Raw genomic sequence first — 20,317 nt, 5'->3', positions numbered from 1 at the left:
TTCTGATTCTGTAAAGAATGTCAATGGTAATTTAATGCAAATAGCATTGAATCTATAAATAACTTAACAATATGGCCATTTTCACGATATTGATTCTTTCTATCCATGAGTATGGAATATTTTTCCATTTGTTTGTGTTCTCTCTGATTTCCTTGAGTAGTGGTTTTTAGCTCTCCTTGAAGAGTTCCTTCACTTCCCTTGTTGGTTGTATTCCTAGGTATTTTATTCTCTTTATAGCAATTGTGAATAAAATTTCATTCACTATTTGGCTCTCTGCTTGTCTATTAGTGGTGAATAGGAAAGTTTGTGATTTCAGCACATTGATTTTGTATTCTGAGACTTTTCTGAAGTCGTTTATCAGCTTAAAAAGCTTTTGGGCTAAGACGATGGGGTTTTCTAGATAGAGGATCATGTCATCTGCAAACAGTTTGACTTTATCTCTTCATATTTTAATACCCTTTTATTTCTTTCTCTTGTCTGATTGCCCTAGCCAGATCTTCCAATACAATGTTGAATATGAGTGATAAGAGAGGGAAAACCTGTCTTGTACCAATTTTCAAGGGGAATGCTTCCAGCTTTTGCCTATTCAGTATGATATTGGCCGTGGATTTGTTGTAAATGGCTCTTATTATTTTGAGGTATGTTCCATCAATACCAAGTTTATTGAGAGTTTTTAACATGAAGGGATTTTGAATTTTATTGAAGGCCTTTTCTGGGTTGATTGAAATAATAATGTGTTTTTTGTCTTTAGTTCTCTTAATGTGATAAATTACGTTTATTGATTTGTGTATGTTGAACCAGCCTTGCATCCCACCCAGGGATGAAAACGACTTAATCATGGTAGATAAAATTTTGATATGTTGCTGGATTAGGTTTGCCCGTATTTCTTATACTATACCATAATTTCACAAGCATGAATTTCAATGAAGCCATTAGACAGTTACAGAATCCACTATACAGAAGAGACTGAGTCTCAGAGAGCTTAAACTTAGTAGCCTAATATCATGTAGCTAACAAGTGGTGGTGCCAAGATTGGGAGCAGAGCATGTATGATTTCAAAGATGATTCTCTTTCTTGTAAACCATGCCACAGTTAGTATACTTTAAAATATTAATGGTGTCAATCATTTATTATTCTTAGGGTACTCGCGAGTGTGTGTAGAGGGGCACTGTGGTTGGGTGCTGTTTCATTGCTTTTATTTTATTGTTTTATGGTGGTAAAAACAGTTGAGTCTCCCCCCTTAACCAAATGTTAAGTGCACACACAGAACTGTTAAATATAAACACAATGTTGTTTATCAGATTTCTAGAATTATTCATCTTATATAACTGAAAATTTATACATGTTGAAAAACAACTCCCCATTTTTCCTCCCCACAGCTCCTGACAACACCACGTTACTTTCTGTTTCTATGAGTTTCACTAGTTTAGATGCCCAATAAAACAATGTAAGTATCTAATAAAAATGGAATTATGCAGAATTTATCCTTCTGTGACTGGCTTATCTTACTTAATAAAATATCCTCCAGATTTATCCATGTTGTCATGTATAGAAAGACTTTTTTATTTATAAAGGCTTCGTAATATTCCATTGTATGTATATGTTACACTTTCTCTATCCATTTATCCATCAGTAGACTTTTAGGTTGTTTCTACATCTTGGCTAATGTGAATAATGATGCAATAAATCATGGGAGTGCAGATATGTCTTTAGTATACTTATTTTGATTATTTTGAAATTTATATTTCAATGGATTATTTCCATTGTTGTGCAGAAGTAGGATTTCTGGACAATATAGTAATTCCATTTTTAGTTATTAGGAAACCTGAATACCATTTGCCCCAGCAGCAGCAGCACCAAAATTCATTTCAATCAACAGTGTACAATGGTTTTAATTTTTCCCCATCCTTACCAACACTTGCTATCTTTTGAGTTTTGGATAACAGTCCCCTAACAGATATGAATTGATAACTCATTTTGATTTTATTTGCGTTTTCTGATGACTAGAGATGTTGAAAATCTTTTTGTATACCTGTAAGCCATTTGTATGTCTTCTTTGGGTGAACCCTTATTAAATTCATTTTCCCAATTTTTTTTCTTTTTGGCTATTGACTTGTAAGAATTAGTTATATAATTTGGATATTAAGCTCTTATCAGATTTATGGCTTGAAAAAGGTTTTTCCTGTTCTGTAGGTAGCTTTTTCACTTTTTTGAATGTTTCCATCGCTGTGCAGAAGCATTGTAGTTTGATATAGTCTTATTTATCTATTTTTACTTCTTTTTGTTTGTGCTTTTGGTGTCATATCCAATAAATAATTGCTGAGACCAGCATCAATGAAGATTTTCCCTATGTTTCCTTCAAGGAGTTATATATTTTCATATTTTTTAAAGTCTTTAATACATTTTGAATTGATTTCTGTGTGTGGTGTGAGATAAACGTCTAATTAGTTTTTCTTTCTTTTTTTACTTGTGCCCATCAATTGTTCCAACATCATTTGTTAAAGTTTCTAGTTTTGTCATTCTGTATCCTTGGCATGCTTGTCAAAAATCAATTGACTCAATATGCATGTTTCCTTACTCTGGATTTTCTATTATGTTCCACTGGTCTATGTGTTTATTTTTATGCCAGTGCCATACTGTTTTAATTACTTTGTCATATATTGTAAAATCAGAAAATGTGATGCCTCCAGCTTGTTTTTTCAATACTTTTCTTTTTCTATTTGGGGTCTTTTATGATTCCATGTGAATCTTAAGACTATTTGTTCTTCTAATTCTGTAAAAATGCTTTGGAATTTTGACAATGATTCCATTGAATCTGCACATTGCTTTGAATAGCATAGACATTTTAACAATACAAAGTCTTTCAATACATAAATCTAAGATGTTTTTCTATTCTTTTGTGTCTTCATTAATTTATTTTATCAATGCCTTGTGGTTTTAAGTGTACAAGTCTTTCACCTCTTGGTTAAGTTTATTCCTATATATTTTATTATTTTTTCATGTTACCTTACTTAAATGGAATTGTTTTATTTTATAAATTTGTTTTTATCGTTAATTTTTATGGGTACATAGTAGGTTTTTAGTTTTAATTTTTGTAGGTACACATATGGGATATGTAAGATATTTTCATGCAGGCATACAATGGGTAATAATCACATCAGGATAAATGGGGTATTCATCATCTCAATGATTTATCTTATTTTGTGTTGTACAAATAATCCAATTATATTGTTTTAGTTATTTTTAAATTATACAATAAATTAATGTTGACTGTAGTCACCCTGTTCTGCTATCAAATACTAGATCTTATTTATTCTGACTAGATTTTTGTACCCATTCATTATTCTCTCTTTCCCCCTCAACTACCCTTCCTAGCCTTTGGTCACCATTATTCTATTCTCAATCTCCATAAGTTCAGTTGCTTTAATATTTAGTTCCCACAAATATGTCAGAACATACAACATTTGTCTTTCTGTGTCTGGCTTATTTTACTTAACATAATGACTTCCAATTTCATCCATATTGTTGCAAATGAGAGAATATCATTTTGTGGTTGAATAGTACTCCATTGTCTATATGTACCACATTTCCATTATCCATTCATCTGCTGGTGGACACTTAGGTAGCTTCCAAATATTGGCTATTGTGAACAGTGCTGCAGAAAACTTGGGCATGCAGACATCTCTTCTACATACTGATGTCCTGTCTTTTCAGAATATACCTAGCAGCAGGATTGCTGAAACATATGGTATCTCTATTTTTAGTATTTTGAAGAACCTCCTAATTGTCTTCCAGTGGTTGTACTAATTTACAGTCTCAACAAGCAAGTATGATGGTTCCCTTTTCTCCACACCCTCAGGAGCATTTGTTATCGCCTGTCTTTTGGATAAGTACCATTTTAACCAGGGTGATATATCTCATTGTAGTTTTGATGTACATTTCTCTGAAGATCACTGAGGTTGAGCATTTTTTCGTATGCCTATTTGCCATTTGTATGTCTTCTTTTGAGAAATGTCTATTCAGATTTTTGACCATTTAAAAATCAGATCTTTAGATTTTTTTCTATATAGTTGTTGACTTTCTTGTATATTCTGCCTATTAATCCCTTGCCAGATAGTTTGCAAATATTTTCTCCCATTCTGTGGGTTATCTTTTCAATTGTTGATTGTTTATTTTGCTCTGCAGTAGCAATTTAACTTGATGTGATCCAATTTGTCCATTTCTGCTTTGTTGTCTGTGCTCATGGGGTATCACTCAATAAATTCTCACCCAGACCAATGTACTAAAGAGTTTCCCCAAAGTTTTCTTGTAGTAGCTTCAGAGTTTGAAGTCTTAAATTTAAGTGTTTCATCCATTTTAATTTGATTTTATATGGTGGGAGACAGAAGTCTCAGTTTATTCTTCAGCATATGGATATCCAGTTTTCCCAGCACCTTTCATTGAAGAGATTGTTGTTTTCCCAATGTATGTTTTTCATACTTCTGTCAAAAACTAGTTTACTGTAGATGTACGGATTTATTTTGGGGTTCAGTATTGTGTTTCATTGGTCTATGTGTCTATTTTAATTCTAGTACCATGATGTTTTGGTTAATATATCTTTGTAGTATAATTTGAAATCAGGTAATGTAACGGGATTCTTCCATTTTGTTCTTTTTGTTCAAGATAGATTTGGGTATTCTTGGTCTTTTGTGCTTTATATTCACTGGAAGCTGATTAGATTGTGCCCACCAGATTAAAGGTGGATCTGCCTTCCCAACCCACTGACCCAAGTGTTAATCTCTTTTGGCAATGCCCACACAGACACGCCCAGGATTAATACTTTGTATAGCTCAATCCAATCAAGTTGACCCTCAGTATTAACCATCACATTGCCTAAGATCAGCATTAATGCAAGGATGTCTACACTCACCAGTTGTGTTCAACATACTACTAAAAGTTCTAGCCAAAGCAATTAGGCAAGTAAAATAAGTAAGGGTTATTCCAATCAGAAAATAACTAAAATAATATCTGTTTGTAAATGACAATCTTATATGTAGAAAAACTTTAGAGACACCACAAACAAGTTTTAGAACTAATAAATAAAGTAAAATTGTAAGACAGTAAATCAACATATAAATAAAAGTTATGTTTTTTCTTATTTCTCTTAGTATTTGGTAGTTGCATGCTTCAGAGTTTCTAAGGAGAATTTACCCAAAATACATATTTATTCTCCCTTAGTAGGAATTATCTGGTGAACAACAGCTCCTGTTGTTCTGTTTTCTACCTTCTAAATACATCATATTCTAGCAATGGCTGAGATATTGAAAACTCTTTAAGAGCAGATAATCTATTTTTTAGTACTAGAGTTAAACAATTTAATAAAGTCTTTATTCTATAAAATGTAGTATATTTTTCCTTACAAATAAATGCTTTATGAGTGTTTTGAAGTTTTTTATGTTACAAATTCATATGCTGGGAAGTTTTCGTTTTATCTTGAAGCATACTAAAATAAAATCCCTAAAACCAGCGTGTATGACCTTAATATTTGTTATATACTTCTTTTTAAATAACCCTATAAAGTTTTTTGTTAATATAAATACTAACAATGTATGTCTTCCTCTCATGGAAAGTTGTAAACAAGTATCCTTAGGTCATTGTCCAGCAATCTTTTCTATAAGTAGTCAGATATATATTTTAGCTCTTCTGGGTTGCATACAATCTCTATCAAATCCTCTTCTTATTTCCTCTTTCCTTCTCCTCCTTCTCCTCTTCAACTTTCTTTTTATCATTCTTTTTCTAATCCTTTACTAATGTAAAGGTAATAATCAAAACTCACATTTTTAACTAGTATGCTTCACATACACACACACAAAGGACAGCTGGTCCAATGCAGGCATTAAACTGTTGGCTTGTTTTCCTTGTCTTGCTTCTTTTTTAAAATCATAAGCTGGGTACACGTTTACAAAAGCAGTCATACTTGTGTTTAATTACTACCAGAAGAAATAGTTCAATACCATTTCTACTAAAATTATCATGATTTTAGAGTAAAAGATCTCTAGTCTTCAATAGATGATTCTAAAGAAATACCTAAAGTAGGTTGACATTTTTAGTGTTGTTGCTCTCTTATTCTAGTAGTTTCCTTTAAGTGTCAGTATTATTTAAAATTAGACATGCTGGAGAAGCCAATTTAAGGTTATTTTAGAATTATGGAGAAGAAATTTTCATCTTTTTTTAAATATTTCCTATGTTAGAAAATGTCCTCATTGAAGGTGAGGTGCTTCAGGTATTTGCTCACATAAATGGAAGTAAAACTTCAACCTCTGTTATGACAAAGTTTCTTATCATCCCTGTTTCACCTAACTCTAGACTCTTAAATCAAATTATTAAAATTATACTTCTCACTAGCACATCAGTCACTGTCCAGATATCTCAATTTCACAAATGAAGTTAGCAGTCTGGTGCTTCAGAGATGCTTTTTCTGACTTAGAATAGTAGTTTGCTGAATTCTTAAGAGATAAATCTGGTCATATCACACTCTCGAAAATTTGTATTTTCTCATTGCTTATGAATTAAAATTTCAACTTTCTTTATTAACGTATTTCCTACCACTAACCAACTTACATCTTATGCTTGAGACACATCAAACTACCCACCAGTCCTCAAATATATATTGTCTCTACCTAAAATGTCCTTCCCCAATTTCTCCATATACAAATCTTTGTATTCTTCATTTTGTGAAACCATTTGACTGAACCAAATTTGACATTTCAAATTGCCCAAGGGAAGTTGCTCTTTAATTAATGATGCTCTCCCACATGCCACAAACTTTAAAGATGTAGATTTTAGTAAAATGCAATATTATAGCTGAGCAGAGAACGGTTGTCATAAACATCTATTTTCTACAATAGCTTAACATCAGTCAAGACATATCAACTTCTGAAGTGGAGTGTTTTCACATAAATTACATTTGTAGGTTTACAGATTTGAAAAAAGTTGTCTTCAAAAGGGAAGGCCATATGAACAAACTATGTCATTCAAATTCCATCTGTTGAAATTGCAGGAAGTGGAAATTAGGTAATCTTAATTATTCACATGGGAGTAGATTCATGTCATAATCAGTTCCTAGGCAGAAAGGCTTAGGACAATGTCATATTTTCCAGAGATATTTGCATGCCTGTGAGTTTATGACAGAAGTAAACCTGAAAGAGTGTGCAGAAATATTTGTTAAAAATAAATTCCATTATATTTTCTCACCAAGCCTTTTGCACCTTTTTAACATCACAATTTGTTTGTAGACAGTTGTGCTTCAAAAGTATAATTTGAGGGCTTCATTTAAAAATTAAAAGTCTTTTGAGAAAGAATTGGCTCACAGAGCTAAGATTTATGTGCAAGATATTTGCATCATCAACGATAGATACAACCATCATCTTAAAAAAGAAAGCCGATGCCAGTCCATCTCTATGCAACCACAGAAATAATTCATTTAAAGCAAGAAACACCATTTTTACTTTAAAGGAGAAATAAGATCAAAGTTCTTTAGCATCTAATGAAGAAGGTTGTCTTCAATCAATGGATAATTTTACTCTAGCATCTAATTTTGTAATGAACATAATAATCACATCATGAAAAATTGCTTATGCATCCCCTCAAGCATTTGTCTTTTGTGTTACAAACAAGCCATTATACTTTTTAGTTATTTTTAAATGTATGAATTGTTATTGACTATAGTTCTCCTCTTTGCTATCAAATATTAGGTGTTATTCATGCTTTCTGACCATTTTTAATACCCTGTAGCCATTTCCACGTCCCCTCTCCCTGTTACTACCTCTGGTAACCATCCTTTTACTCTCTATCTCCGCGAGTTCAATTGTTTTAATTCTGAGATCCTACAACTAAGTGAGAACATGCAATGTTTGTTTTTCTGTGCCTGGTTCATTTCACTTAATATAATGACCTCCAGTTAAATCCATGTTTTTACAAATGACAGAATTTCCCTATTTTTTGGCTGAATCATACTTTAATGTGTGTAAGTACCACATTTTTTATTATCCATTCATGCGCTGATGGACATTTAGGTTGCTTCCAAGTCTTGCCTATTGTGAACAGTGCTGGAACTAACATGGGAGAGCAAATATCTCTTTGATATACTAATTTCCTTTCTTTTGGATATATACCCAGCAGTGAGATTGTTGGATCATATGGTAGCTCTATTTTTAGTTTTTTGATGAACCTCCAATCTGTTCTCTGTAGTGCTTGTACCAATTTACATTCCCAACAACTGCGTATGAGAGTTTCCTTTTCTCCACATCCTTGCCAGCATTTGATATTGCCAGACTTTTAAATAAAAGCCACTTTAACTGGGGTGCGATGACATCTTATTGTAGTTCCAATTTGCATTTTCTCCAATGATCAATGATGTTGATCACGTTTTCATATGCCTGTTTACCAGTTGTATTTCTTTTGAGAAATGTCTGTTCAAATATTTTGCCCATTTTTCAACCACATTTTTAGATTTATTCCTATAGAGTTGTTTGAGCTCCTAATATATTCTAGTTATTAATCCATTTTCAGATGGGTAGTTTGCAAATATTTTCTTTCATTCCATGAATTTTCTCTTTACATTGCTGATTGTTTCTTTAGCTGTGCAAAAACTTTTTGACGTGATGTGATTCCATTTGCCCATTTTTGCTTTGGTTGCCTGTACTTGTGGGATATAGCTCAATAATTTTTCCCAGACCAGTTTTCTAGAGAGTGTTCTCAATGTTTACTTGTAGCAGTTTTATAACTTTAACTCTTAAATTTCAGTTTTCATTTATTTTGATTTGATTTTTGTTTAGAGCATGAGAGAGCAGTCTAGTTTTATTCATCTGCATATGAATAGCCAGTTTTCCCAGCACCATTTATTAAAGAGACTGTTTTTTCTCCAAGGTGTGCTCCTCGCACTTTTGTTGAAAATGAGTCCATTGTAGGTGCATGAATTTGTTTCTGGATCTCCATTCTGTTCCTTAGATCTATATGTCTGCTTTTATGCCAGTATCATGCTGTTTTGGTTACTATATCTCTATGGTATAATTTGAATTCAAGTAATGTAATTTCTCCAGTCTCATTCTTTTTACTTAGGATATCTTTGGCTATTCTGGGTCTTTTGCGATTCCATATAAATTTTACCATTTTTTTTATTTCTGTGAAAAATGGCATTGATATTTTGATAGGGATTACACTGAATCTGTAGATTGCTTTGGATAGTATGAATATGTTACCAGTACTGATTCTTCCAATCCATGACCATAATGTATCTTTTCATTTTTTATGTACCCTCTTCAGTTTCTTTAATCAGTTTTTTATAGTTTTTATTGTAGAGATTTTTTACTTCTTTGGTTAATTACTAGGTTTTTAATTTTATTTGTAGCTATTGTAAATGGAATATTTTAATTTCTTTTTCAGTTGCAGACATATGTAATAAAATATTTTAAATATTTCATTTTACTCATGACTGCTACTGTATTCTAAAAATTGAGAAACTTTAAAAATGTATTGTAGTTTATATCACAAGATCATTTGCATTTATGTCATGCAAGCATGATTCCAGAGATCAATATATAATTTTTTCAATTCTCATAAGTTAGAGTACTAATTAACTACCAAGACTAACAGATTGTCAATTTATGTCCTAATATAAATATGTGAAAAGTTGTTAAACTTAATATTCTAAAGATTATGAAAGATAGTATTAAAATTAATTTTCTTCTTTTCTTACATTATTCTAACCAAAGGGCAGTTCACACATAGTTGCTTGTAGGTGTGAAATATATGACATGGACAATTTGAAATGAAATGGTATTGAAATAGGAGGTGAGTTAGAAAACATACTGCATTACCGAGATTAATGAGAATTACCTATACAAATATAGATGAGTAACTGAAATAGGCAAAGGTTCACAATATGCAACACTTGCCATTATTGTAATAGGCATAGCATTACCTTGTCATTCTGGGAATTTATTTTAATTCTTAATTGATATATTTATTTTACCTTCCCCTCCTCCAAAAAAGTGTCACAAGAAAGACAGATGAAGCCAAATCCTGGTATTAAGTTTCAGACCTAATATAGTAAATAAAATCTGAATGATAAAGTAATTATTTATTTTAAAATGTATTATATGTATAGGGATATATATATATATATATATATAGACAGAGAGAGAGAGATAAGAGATCTTAGGTGAACTTTTAGAGTATAGAAGAAATCCTTATAATACAAAGATTTGATATACTATACTTTAAAATGGTTATGCTGTGGTACTGAAAAGATAGATAAATGTTGTCTCTCATTACCTGAATAACTCCCCTACTTTTGGTATTTATCACCTCTTGTGTGGACATTGCAAGAGCTGTCTGACTGAAGTCTCTGAATACAGTATTTCCTGACAAAAATTCATCTTTATTTGCTGCTCCTACTGTTTCCTCCCTAAAAGGAAAAATGCCTTTATTTTGTTACCCTTAAAAGACCCTTCAATGTCTCCCCTATGCCATAAAAATAGTCTCCAATATTTGTTATAGTCTATCTTCCTACCTGCTCCCTCCAATGCAGCTAAGACATTTTGAGAAACTCTCATACCTTATTGGAGTACAGTTTGGAACCCAGTAATGTATAGAATATAATTTCTTATTACTCAGCACAGAAATCAAGATCCTTCCCAATCTGGCTTCAGTCTATATTTTCAGCCTTGTTGTCATTATATGCGTCTCATCTTCCTTCACATAATAAGTTCTCTAGGTGTGAAACTCATGGAGAGGAAGGAAATAGGTGAGTAAATACAACACCTCCATCTGAAATATCCAAGTACTTGCATTGGTACTGATCAGGGAAACATCTCTACCCATAGAGAACAAAGAAAAGCAGCTCAGGGTAACAGTCCACCCATGAGCGACATGGAACCAAGGAAACTACCATTCCCAGGCAAGGGAAGTGGGGAGTAAATGTACGACCCAGGAAAACCACACTTGTCTCAATGATCTTTGCAACCCTCTGATCAGGAGATCCCCTCCTGCGTCCACTCCATCCGAACCTTGGGCCCAACACACAGAGCTGTGTGGAGTCTCAGCAGAGCAGCTGCTCAGGCATGCACAGACACCCAGGAGTTTTACATACTTCAGCTCAGCAATGCCTGATAAAGGTGACTGCAACTCAAGCAAAGCAGAAGGTCCCTACATACCGCTAGGAAGGGGGCTGAGCAGTGTCATTCTGCTGGCCCCAGTTGCACCGCACCTCACAAGATAAGACCCACTGGCTGGGAATTCCAGCCAGCAACTGGCAAGAGAGTGGAGCCTGCCTGAGATGGGACAGAGCCCCTGGGGAGAGGGATGGGCTACCATCTTAGCTGTTTGGATGACTCTGCCATTCTGGCTTGTGGGCTTTGGAGAGTCCAAGTAAAATCTGGACTGAAGATAGGACAACCCCACCCCAGTGCAGCACAGCTGCTTTGCCAGAATGTGGCCAGACTGCTTCTTTAAGTGGGACCTCAATCCATTATTCCTCACTGAGTGGTACTTCTCAGCTGGGTCCTTTAGCCACCTCCATGGTCAGAACTCTGATCTCTCCCCGGAACCAAGTGCCTGAGGGTAGGGGTGGGCCACCACCTTTGTTGTTTGGATGACTCATTCATTCCAGTCTATGGGCTTTGGAGAGTTCAAATGGTCCAGAAGACGAGGGGACCCCACAGCACAACCTGGCTGCTTTACCAGAACATGTTCAGACTGCTTTTTTAAGCAGGACTTGGATCTATTTATCCTCACTGGGTGGGACCTCTCAGCCAGGGCCTCTAGCCACCCTCTCTTATATTCTATGAGCAGAGCTCTAATATTTCCTTGGGATGAGTGCCCAAGGGGAGAAGCAAGCTGCCACCTTTGTTGTTTGGAGGACTCAGCTATTCCAACCTGTGGCCTATGGAGAGTCCAAACTGACCGGGGCAGAGGCAGCTCCCCAGTACAGCATGGCTGTTTTGTCAAGGTGGGTCAGACTGCATTTTTAAATAGGACCTCGATGTACTTCTCCTCCTGGGAAGGGTCCTCCTAACTGGGGTCTCTGGCCACATCTGCCCATATTCTATGAACAGAGTTCTGATTTCTCCCTGGGACAAAGTGTCCGGGGGAAGGGTGGGCCACCACCTTTGCTGTTTGGGTGTCTCAGCCTGTCCAACCTGTGGGCCTTGGGAAGCCTAAAACTATCAGGGGCTGAAGGTATCCCCAACACAGCACAGCTGCTTTACAAAAAAGCAGCCAGACTGCTTCTTTAAGTGGGTCCCTAATCCCATTCCTCCTGTCTGAGTGAGAACTCCCAAACAGGGTCTCCAGCCATCTCCTACACGTGCTTTCTGGCTGGCAACAGATCAGTACATCCTGGAACAGAGCTCTCAGAGTAAGAGGCAGGCTGCCATCTTTGCTGTTTCACAGCCTTCACTGGTGATATTTGCAAGTATGAGAAAAACTGAGATGACTAGTGTCCGGAGTAGATACCCAGCAAACTGCAGCAGCCCTATGGAAGAGTGGCCAGTCCTTTTAAAAGAAAAACAAACAACAACAAACAAACAAAAACCCCTTCCAAAGGTCAGCAACCCCAAAGATTGAAGTTATGTAATTCCACAAAGATGAGAATCAGAGCAAAAATGTTGAAAACTCAAAAAGCCAGAGTGCCCCCTTTCCTCCAAATGACAACACCTCTCCAGCAAGGTTTCAGAACTAGGCTGAGGCTGAGATGGCTGAAATGATAGAAGTAGGCTTCAGAATGTAGACAAAAATGAATTTTACTGAGCTAAAGGAGCACGTTGTAACCCAATGCAAGGAAGCTAAGATTCATAATAAAATAATGCAGCCAAAATAGATAGTATTGAGAGGAACATAACTGACTTGATAAAGCTGAAAAACACACAATAACTTCAAAATGCAATCATAAGTATTAATGGTAGAGTAGACCAGGCAGCAGAAAGAATCCCAGAGATTGAAGGCTGTCTTTCTGAAATAAGACAGGCAGACAATAATAGAGAAAAAAGAATAAAAAAGAGTGAACAAAATCTCCAAGAAATGTAGGATTATGTAATGAGACCAAGTCTACAACTGATGATTGGAGTACCTGAAAAAGAGAGGGAGAACAAAACCAATTTGGAAAACATATTTTAGGATATCATCAGGAGAACTTCCCCAACCTAGCTAGACAGGCCAACATTCAAATTCAGAAAATGCTGAGACCCCCAGTAAGATACTCCATGAGATCATCCCCAAGACACATAATTGTCAGAATTTCCATAGTAGAAAAGAAAGAAAAAATGTTATGGACAGCTAGAAAGACAGGACAGGTCAACTATGAAGGGAAACCCATCAGACTAGCAGCGGACCTTTCAGTGGAAAACGTACAAGCCATAGATCCATAGATTGGAGACCTATATTCAACATTCTTAAAGAAAATAAATTCCAACCCAGAATTTCATATCCAGCTATACTAAGCTTCATAAGCAAAGGAGAAATAAAATCCTTTTCAGACAAGTAAATGTTGAGGGAAATTGTTACCACCAGACCTGTCTTACAAGAGCTCCTGAAGGAAGCAAAAAATATGGAAAGGAAAAACCATTACCAGCAACTACATAAATACACTGAAGTACACAGACCTATGACACAATGAAGCAACCACATAACAAGTCTGCACAATAACCAGATGCCATGATAATGACAGAATCAAATTCACACATAGCAATACTAACCTTAAAGGTAAATAGGCTAAATGCCCAAGTTAAAAGACACAGAGTGGCAAGCTGGATAAAGAACTAAGATCTATTGCTATGCTGTCTTCAGGAGAACCATCTGACGTGCAAAGACACATATAGGCTTAAAATAAAGGATGGACAAAAATTTACCAAACAAATGGAAAACAGAAAAAAGCAGGGGTTGCAATTCTAGATTCTGACAAAGCAGACTTTAAACCAACAAAGTTCAAAAAAGGCAAAGAAGGGCATTACATAATGGTAAAGGGTTCAAGAAGAGCTGACTATTCTAAATATATATGCGCCCAATCCAGGATAACCCAGATTCATAAAGCAAGTTCTTAGAGACCTTCAAAGAGACTTAAATTTCCACACAATAATAATAGGAAACTTTAACACCCCACTGACAATATGAGAAAAATGATTCGGATAGAAAATTAACAAATATATTTATGACCTGAATTCATCTCTAGATCAAGTATATATGGTAGATATCTACAAAACTCTCCACCCCAAAACAACAGAATATACATTTTTCTCATTGCCTCATGGAACTTACTCTAAAATTGATCACATAATCTGAAGTAAAACACTCCTCAGCAAATTCAAACAAAACTGAAATTATAACAATCAGTCTCTCCAAACACAGGGCAATCACATTAGAATTCAAGATTAAGAAATTCACTCAAAAACATACAACTACTTAGAAATTGAACAACCTCCCCCTGAATGATTTTTGGGTAAATAATGAAATTAGGGCAAAAATCAAGAAGTGCTTTGAAATTAATGAGAACAAAGATACAACATGCTAGAATCTCTGGGATTCAGCTAAAGAAGTGTTAAGAGGGAACTTTATAATACTAAATGCCCAGATCAAAATGCTAGAAAGATCTCAAGTTAACTACCTAGTATCACAACTAAAAGAACTAGAGAACCAAGAGCAAACAAACACCAAAACTAGCAGAATACAAGAAATAACCAAGATCAGAGCTGCACTGAAGGGGATAGAGACACAAAAAACCCTTCAAGAGACCAACAAATCCAGGAGCTGCTTTCTTGAAAAAATTAAATAAATAGATAGACTGCTAGCTAAACTAATAAAGAAAAAAAGGAATATTCAAATAAACACTATTAGAAAGGACAAAAGGGGTATTACCACTGATGTCACAGAAATACAAACAACCATCAGAGCATATTATCAACACTCCTATGTACATCAACTAAATCTAGAGGAAATGGTTAAATTCCAAGACACATACACCCTCCCAAGAGTGAACCAGAAATAAACTTAATTATTTGAGGACAGGAATGGTGGCTCATGCCTATAATCCCAGCATTTTGGGAGGCTGAGGAGGATGGATCACTTGAGGTCAGAAGTACGAGACCAGCATGGTCAACATGTTGAAATCTCATCTCTACTAAAAATACAAAATTAGCTGGTCATGGTGGCATTTCCCTGTAATCCCAACTACTTGGGAGGCTAAGGCAAGAGAATCGCCTGAACCTGGGAGGCAGAGGTTGCAGTGAGCCAGGATCACACCACTGCACTCCAGCCTGGGTGACAGAGTGAGACTCTGTCAAAAAAAAAGAAAAAGAAAAGAAATTTAAGAAATTGAATCACTGAACAAACCATTAACAAGTTCTGAAATTGAGGCAAAAATAAATAGCCAACCAACCAAAAAAATCCCAGGAATAGATGGATTCACAGCTGAATTCTACCAGAGGTACAAAGAAGAGCTGGTACCATTCCTACTGAAACTACTCCATAAAATCAAAAAGGAGGGACTCCTCCCTAACTCATTCTGTGAGGCCAGCAACATCCTGATATCAAAACATGGCAGAAATACGAAAAAAAAAAAAAAAAAAAAAAAAAAAAAAAGACAAAAAAGAAAGAAAGAAAGAAAACTTCAGGTCAATGTTCTTGATGAACATCAATGCAAAAGTCCTCAACAAAATACTGGCAAAGCAAATCCAGCAGCATATCTAAAAGCACAATTAAGTTGGCTTCATTTCTGGTATGCAAGGCTAGTTCAATGGCAGAAATCAATAATGTGATTAATCACATAAACAGAACTAAAGACAAAAAACACATTAGTATCTCAATAGACCAGAAAAGGCCTTTAATAAAATTCAACATCCCTTCATATTATAAACGCTCAATAAAATAGGTATTGAAAGAACATACCTCAAAATAATAAGAACCATTTATGACAAAACAACAATGAATATCATACTGAATGGGCAAAAGCTGAACACATCCTCCTTGAGAAATGGCACAAGAAAAGGTTGCCCTCTCTTTCCACTCCTATTCAATAATGTGTTGGAAGTCCTGGTCAGGGCAATCAGGCAAGAGAAAGAAATAAAGTATATTCAAATAGGAAGTGAAGAAGTCAAACTATCTTCATTTGCAGACTACATGATCCTATATCTAGAAAATTCCATCATCTCAGCCCAAAAGCTCCATAAGCTAATAAGAAACTTCAACAAAGCCTCTGGATACAAAACTAATGTGCAAAAATTGCTAGTATTCCTGTATACCAACAGCAGCCAAATTGAGAGCCAAATCATGAATGAACTTTCATTCACTGTTACCACAAAAAGAATAAAATATCTAGAAGTACAGCTAGCAAAGAAAGTGAAGGACCTGTTTAAGGAGAACTACAAACCACTGCTCAAAGAAAGCAGAGATGACACAAACAAATGGAAAAGAACATTCTATGCTCACAGATAGGAAGAATCAATATCATGGAAATGACCACACTGCCCAAAACAATGTATAGATTCAATGCTATTCTCATCTTACTACCATTGACATTTTTCAAAAAATTGGAAAAAAATTATTTTAAAATTCATGTACAGCCAAAAAAGAGCCTGAATTGTCAAGGCAATCCTAAGCAAAACCAACAGAACTGGAGGCATCACCCTATCAGAATTCAAATTATATTATAGGGCAACAATAATTGAAACAGCGTGGTACTGGTACAAAAACAGACACAGAGACCAATGGGACACAATAGAGAACCTAGAAATAAGATCACACACCTACAACCATCTGACCTTTGACAAACTTGCCAAAAACAAGCAATGGGGAATAGATTCCCTATTTAGTAAATAGTGCTGGGAGAACTGGCTAGCCAGATGCAGAAAACTAAAATTGGATCCCCTTCTTACACCATATACAAAAATAAACTCAAGACGGATTAAACACTTAAATGTAAAACCTGAAACAAATAAAACAAAAAACCCTAGAAGATAACCTAGGCAATATCATTCAGGACATAGGCATGAGCAAAGATTTCATGACAAACATGCTAAAAGAAATTGCAACAAAAGCCAAAATTGACAACTGGGATCTAATTAAAGAGCTTCTGCACTGTAAAAGAAACTATAAACAGAGTAAACAGACAACCTAGAGAATGGGATAAAAATTTTGCAATATATGCATCTGACAATGGTCTAAAATTCACCATTTATAAGGAACTTAAGCAAATTTGCAAGAAAAAAAAATCAAACAACCCTATTAAAAAGTGGGCAAAGGATATGAACAGGCACTTCTCAAAAGAAGACATACATGCAATGAACATACATTAAAAATGCTCAACATCACTGATCATTAGAGAAATGCAAATCAAAACCACAATGAGATATCATTTCACACCAGTCAAATGGTGATTTTTAAAAAGCCAAAAAACAACAGATGCTGGTGAGGCTGTGGAGAAAAAGGAACACTTCTACACAGTTGGTGCAAGTGTAAATTATTTCAACTATTTTCATGGAGATTCCTCAAAGACCTAGAGGCAGAAATCCCATTTAACCCAGCAATACCATTACTAGGTATATACCTAATTAATGTAAATTATTTTATTATAAAAACACATGCATGTGTATGTTTATTGCAGCACTTTTTACAATAGCAAAGACATGGAATCAACCTAAATATCCATCAATGCTAGGCTGGATAAAGACAATGTAGTGCATATACACTATGGAATACCATGCAGCCATGAAAATGAATGAGACTATGTCCCTTGCAGAGACATGGCTGGACATGGAAGTCATTATTCTTAGCAAACTGATGCAAAAACAGAAAACCAAATATTGCATGTTCTCACTTATATGTGGGAGCTAAATGATGAGAGCACATGGACACATGGTGGGGAACAACACACACTGGGGCCTGTTTGAGGGTGGAGGGTGGGAGAAGTAAGAGGATCAGGAAGAACAGCTAATAGATGTTCAGCTTAATACCTGTGTGATTGGATGATCTGTGCAACAAATCACCATGGCACCACATTTACCTATGTTAACAAACCTGCATATCCCACACATGTACACCTGAACTTAAAATAAAAGTTGGAAATACAAATAAAAAATAAGTTCTCTAATTGCTCCAGACACTAACTTTATAATTCAGTGCCTTTATTCATGCTATTTATTTTGCTTTCATTAATTATTTCTCATTTTTGACATGGTAAACTCTTATTTAGTCCTCAAGGTTCAACTCAGAAATGTGGCAATGTTTCTACTATGGTCCCATATATTGAGCACATTCCCTATCAAAGTGTTTACCACACTACATTTTTTGGCATCTTTTTCAGTTAGAATGTAAGCTACATTATTTTAGGCATAATTTTTAATTCATTTTAAATTATTTGTGCCTAGTACAGTGTGGGACATATATTATAAAATTTAAAAATTCCTAGATAAATAAAATGATGAAATGTCATTTATTACGTAAATGCAGGTAGAAGAATTAAACTAGAGATTGTGGGATTATGTTATATTCTCAGACTTGTCCCTAAGTAGTTTTGTAACACTTACTGGAAAAGTCACATAACCCTACTGATTTCAATTTAATTATTATAGTAAAGATATACTTCACTTTTACCTGATTGCGTATATTCAGTGTAGCACACAGATTTTTATGCATTCATGTAATATTAAACAAAATAATGTTATGATAAAGCTGTGAAGTACTTCAAAGATCACATGGTATATTATCTTGATTTTACAGATAGATAAGCTGAAGCTGGAATGGTAATTTTACTTGATCAAGTACGTGCAAATAGTTAGTGGTCACTCTTTGAAGAACATATTTTCTAACTCCTCAATCTAGTCATCTTTCAATGTTTATCTCATCTGTTTACTCATCCAGAAAATAGTTATTGTGTCCTAATTAACAGGCACTTTTTTTCTACTTGCTACTTGTTATTTTCTCATTAGTATTACTAGGAAGAAATTATTTCTTGGCCACTGTGGACAACCTTCCTTTAAAATAAGTACTTTCTTGGTCATTGAACATACTCAATAAGCTTCTTTTCTATTTATAACCCATGAAGTATATATACATATATATATATATATACACACACAATATTTATTCATTAACTGGTTATATATTGACAGTACCATATATGTTAAATATACAGTTTTCACTCCAAATCTAAATATAACCTAGATTTTAAATTCTAATAATCTTCACTTTTATTTACAATATGCAAAAGATCTGCATCTTTGAAACTATCTTGCTCACTAAAAGTGTCTTATCTTTAGTTAACAAAGAGTGTATTTTGACTGTCTAATATTCTATTAATCATGTATATTATGTACACATGTGTGCAAATGAACCTGTATGCATAGTAGAAAAAACTGGGTGAAGAGAATATCAATGGAAAGAAAGTATATTACTTTTCCTATAAAAACTGTATCCAAGCTCCAAGTACTAATAACTTCTCTGTTTTTAAGGTAAATATATATCTCAAGTTCAGGCAGCTTTATGTTATTTTCAACCCTTGTGTCAATGACGCTACTAGTAAAAATCTGAAAATATTAGTAATTGTTAACTGATGAATGTATGACAATATGTATGTGGAAAGAGAATGATAACTCATCCTGGAAATAGGAGATTCTGTCAGCCAATCGCTTGTTTTTGCTAAATTGAACTCAAACCGTCAAGTAATAGCTTTGCCTTTTTTAGGAACTCTATAAACTAATAGAAACCGTATTTAGGTCTTTCTTGATGAAAACTAGTTTTGTAAAATTTCTTTTTTTTAATTATACTTTAAGTTTTAGGGTACATGTGCACAACGTACCGGTTAGTTACATATGTATACATGTACCATGTTGGTGTGCTGCACCCATTAACTCGTCATTTAACATTAGATATTTCAGGTTATCATATGCAGTCTCCACTTTAGTGCTTGTTTTGCTTTAAGAGAGGGAAAGGAGAAAATAAAGTAAGGTGGGAGATGGGAGGAGGACAAAGGAAAAGGAAGAAAGGAGAATAAAATGGGGAGCTGTTTGCTCAACACGATGAAATAAGCTATATCTATGGATGCAGTGTGGTTTTCCCTATTAATTTAACATGAATAATTTATATTTGTGATATCTCTATGTAACACCTCAAAGTGGTTCAAATAGCTTTCTATGAAAGTATTCAAAGGCCTCAAAAATATAGATTTAAAATAAGCTAAGTGAAAGTACAGTCATTCTTCAGTGTACACGGGAATTGATTGGTTCCAGGACTCTGCATAACCAAATTCATGCATGCTCAAGTCCAGCAGTTGGCCCTGAAGAACCTGCAT

Source organism: Pan troglodytes, chromosome X, assembly GCF_028858775.2.
Source record: "Pan troglodytes isolate AG18354 chromosome X, NHGRI_mPanTro3-v2.0_pri, whole genome shotgun sequence".
Lineage (NCBI taxonomy): Eukaryota > Metazoa > Chordata > Mammalia > Primates > Hominidae > Pan > Pan troglodytes.
The sequence above is the reverse complement of the archived record's forward strand: the minus strand, read 5'-3'. Positions refer to the sequence as shown.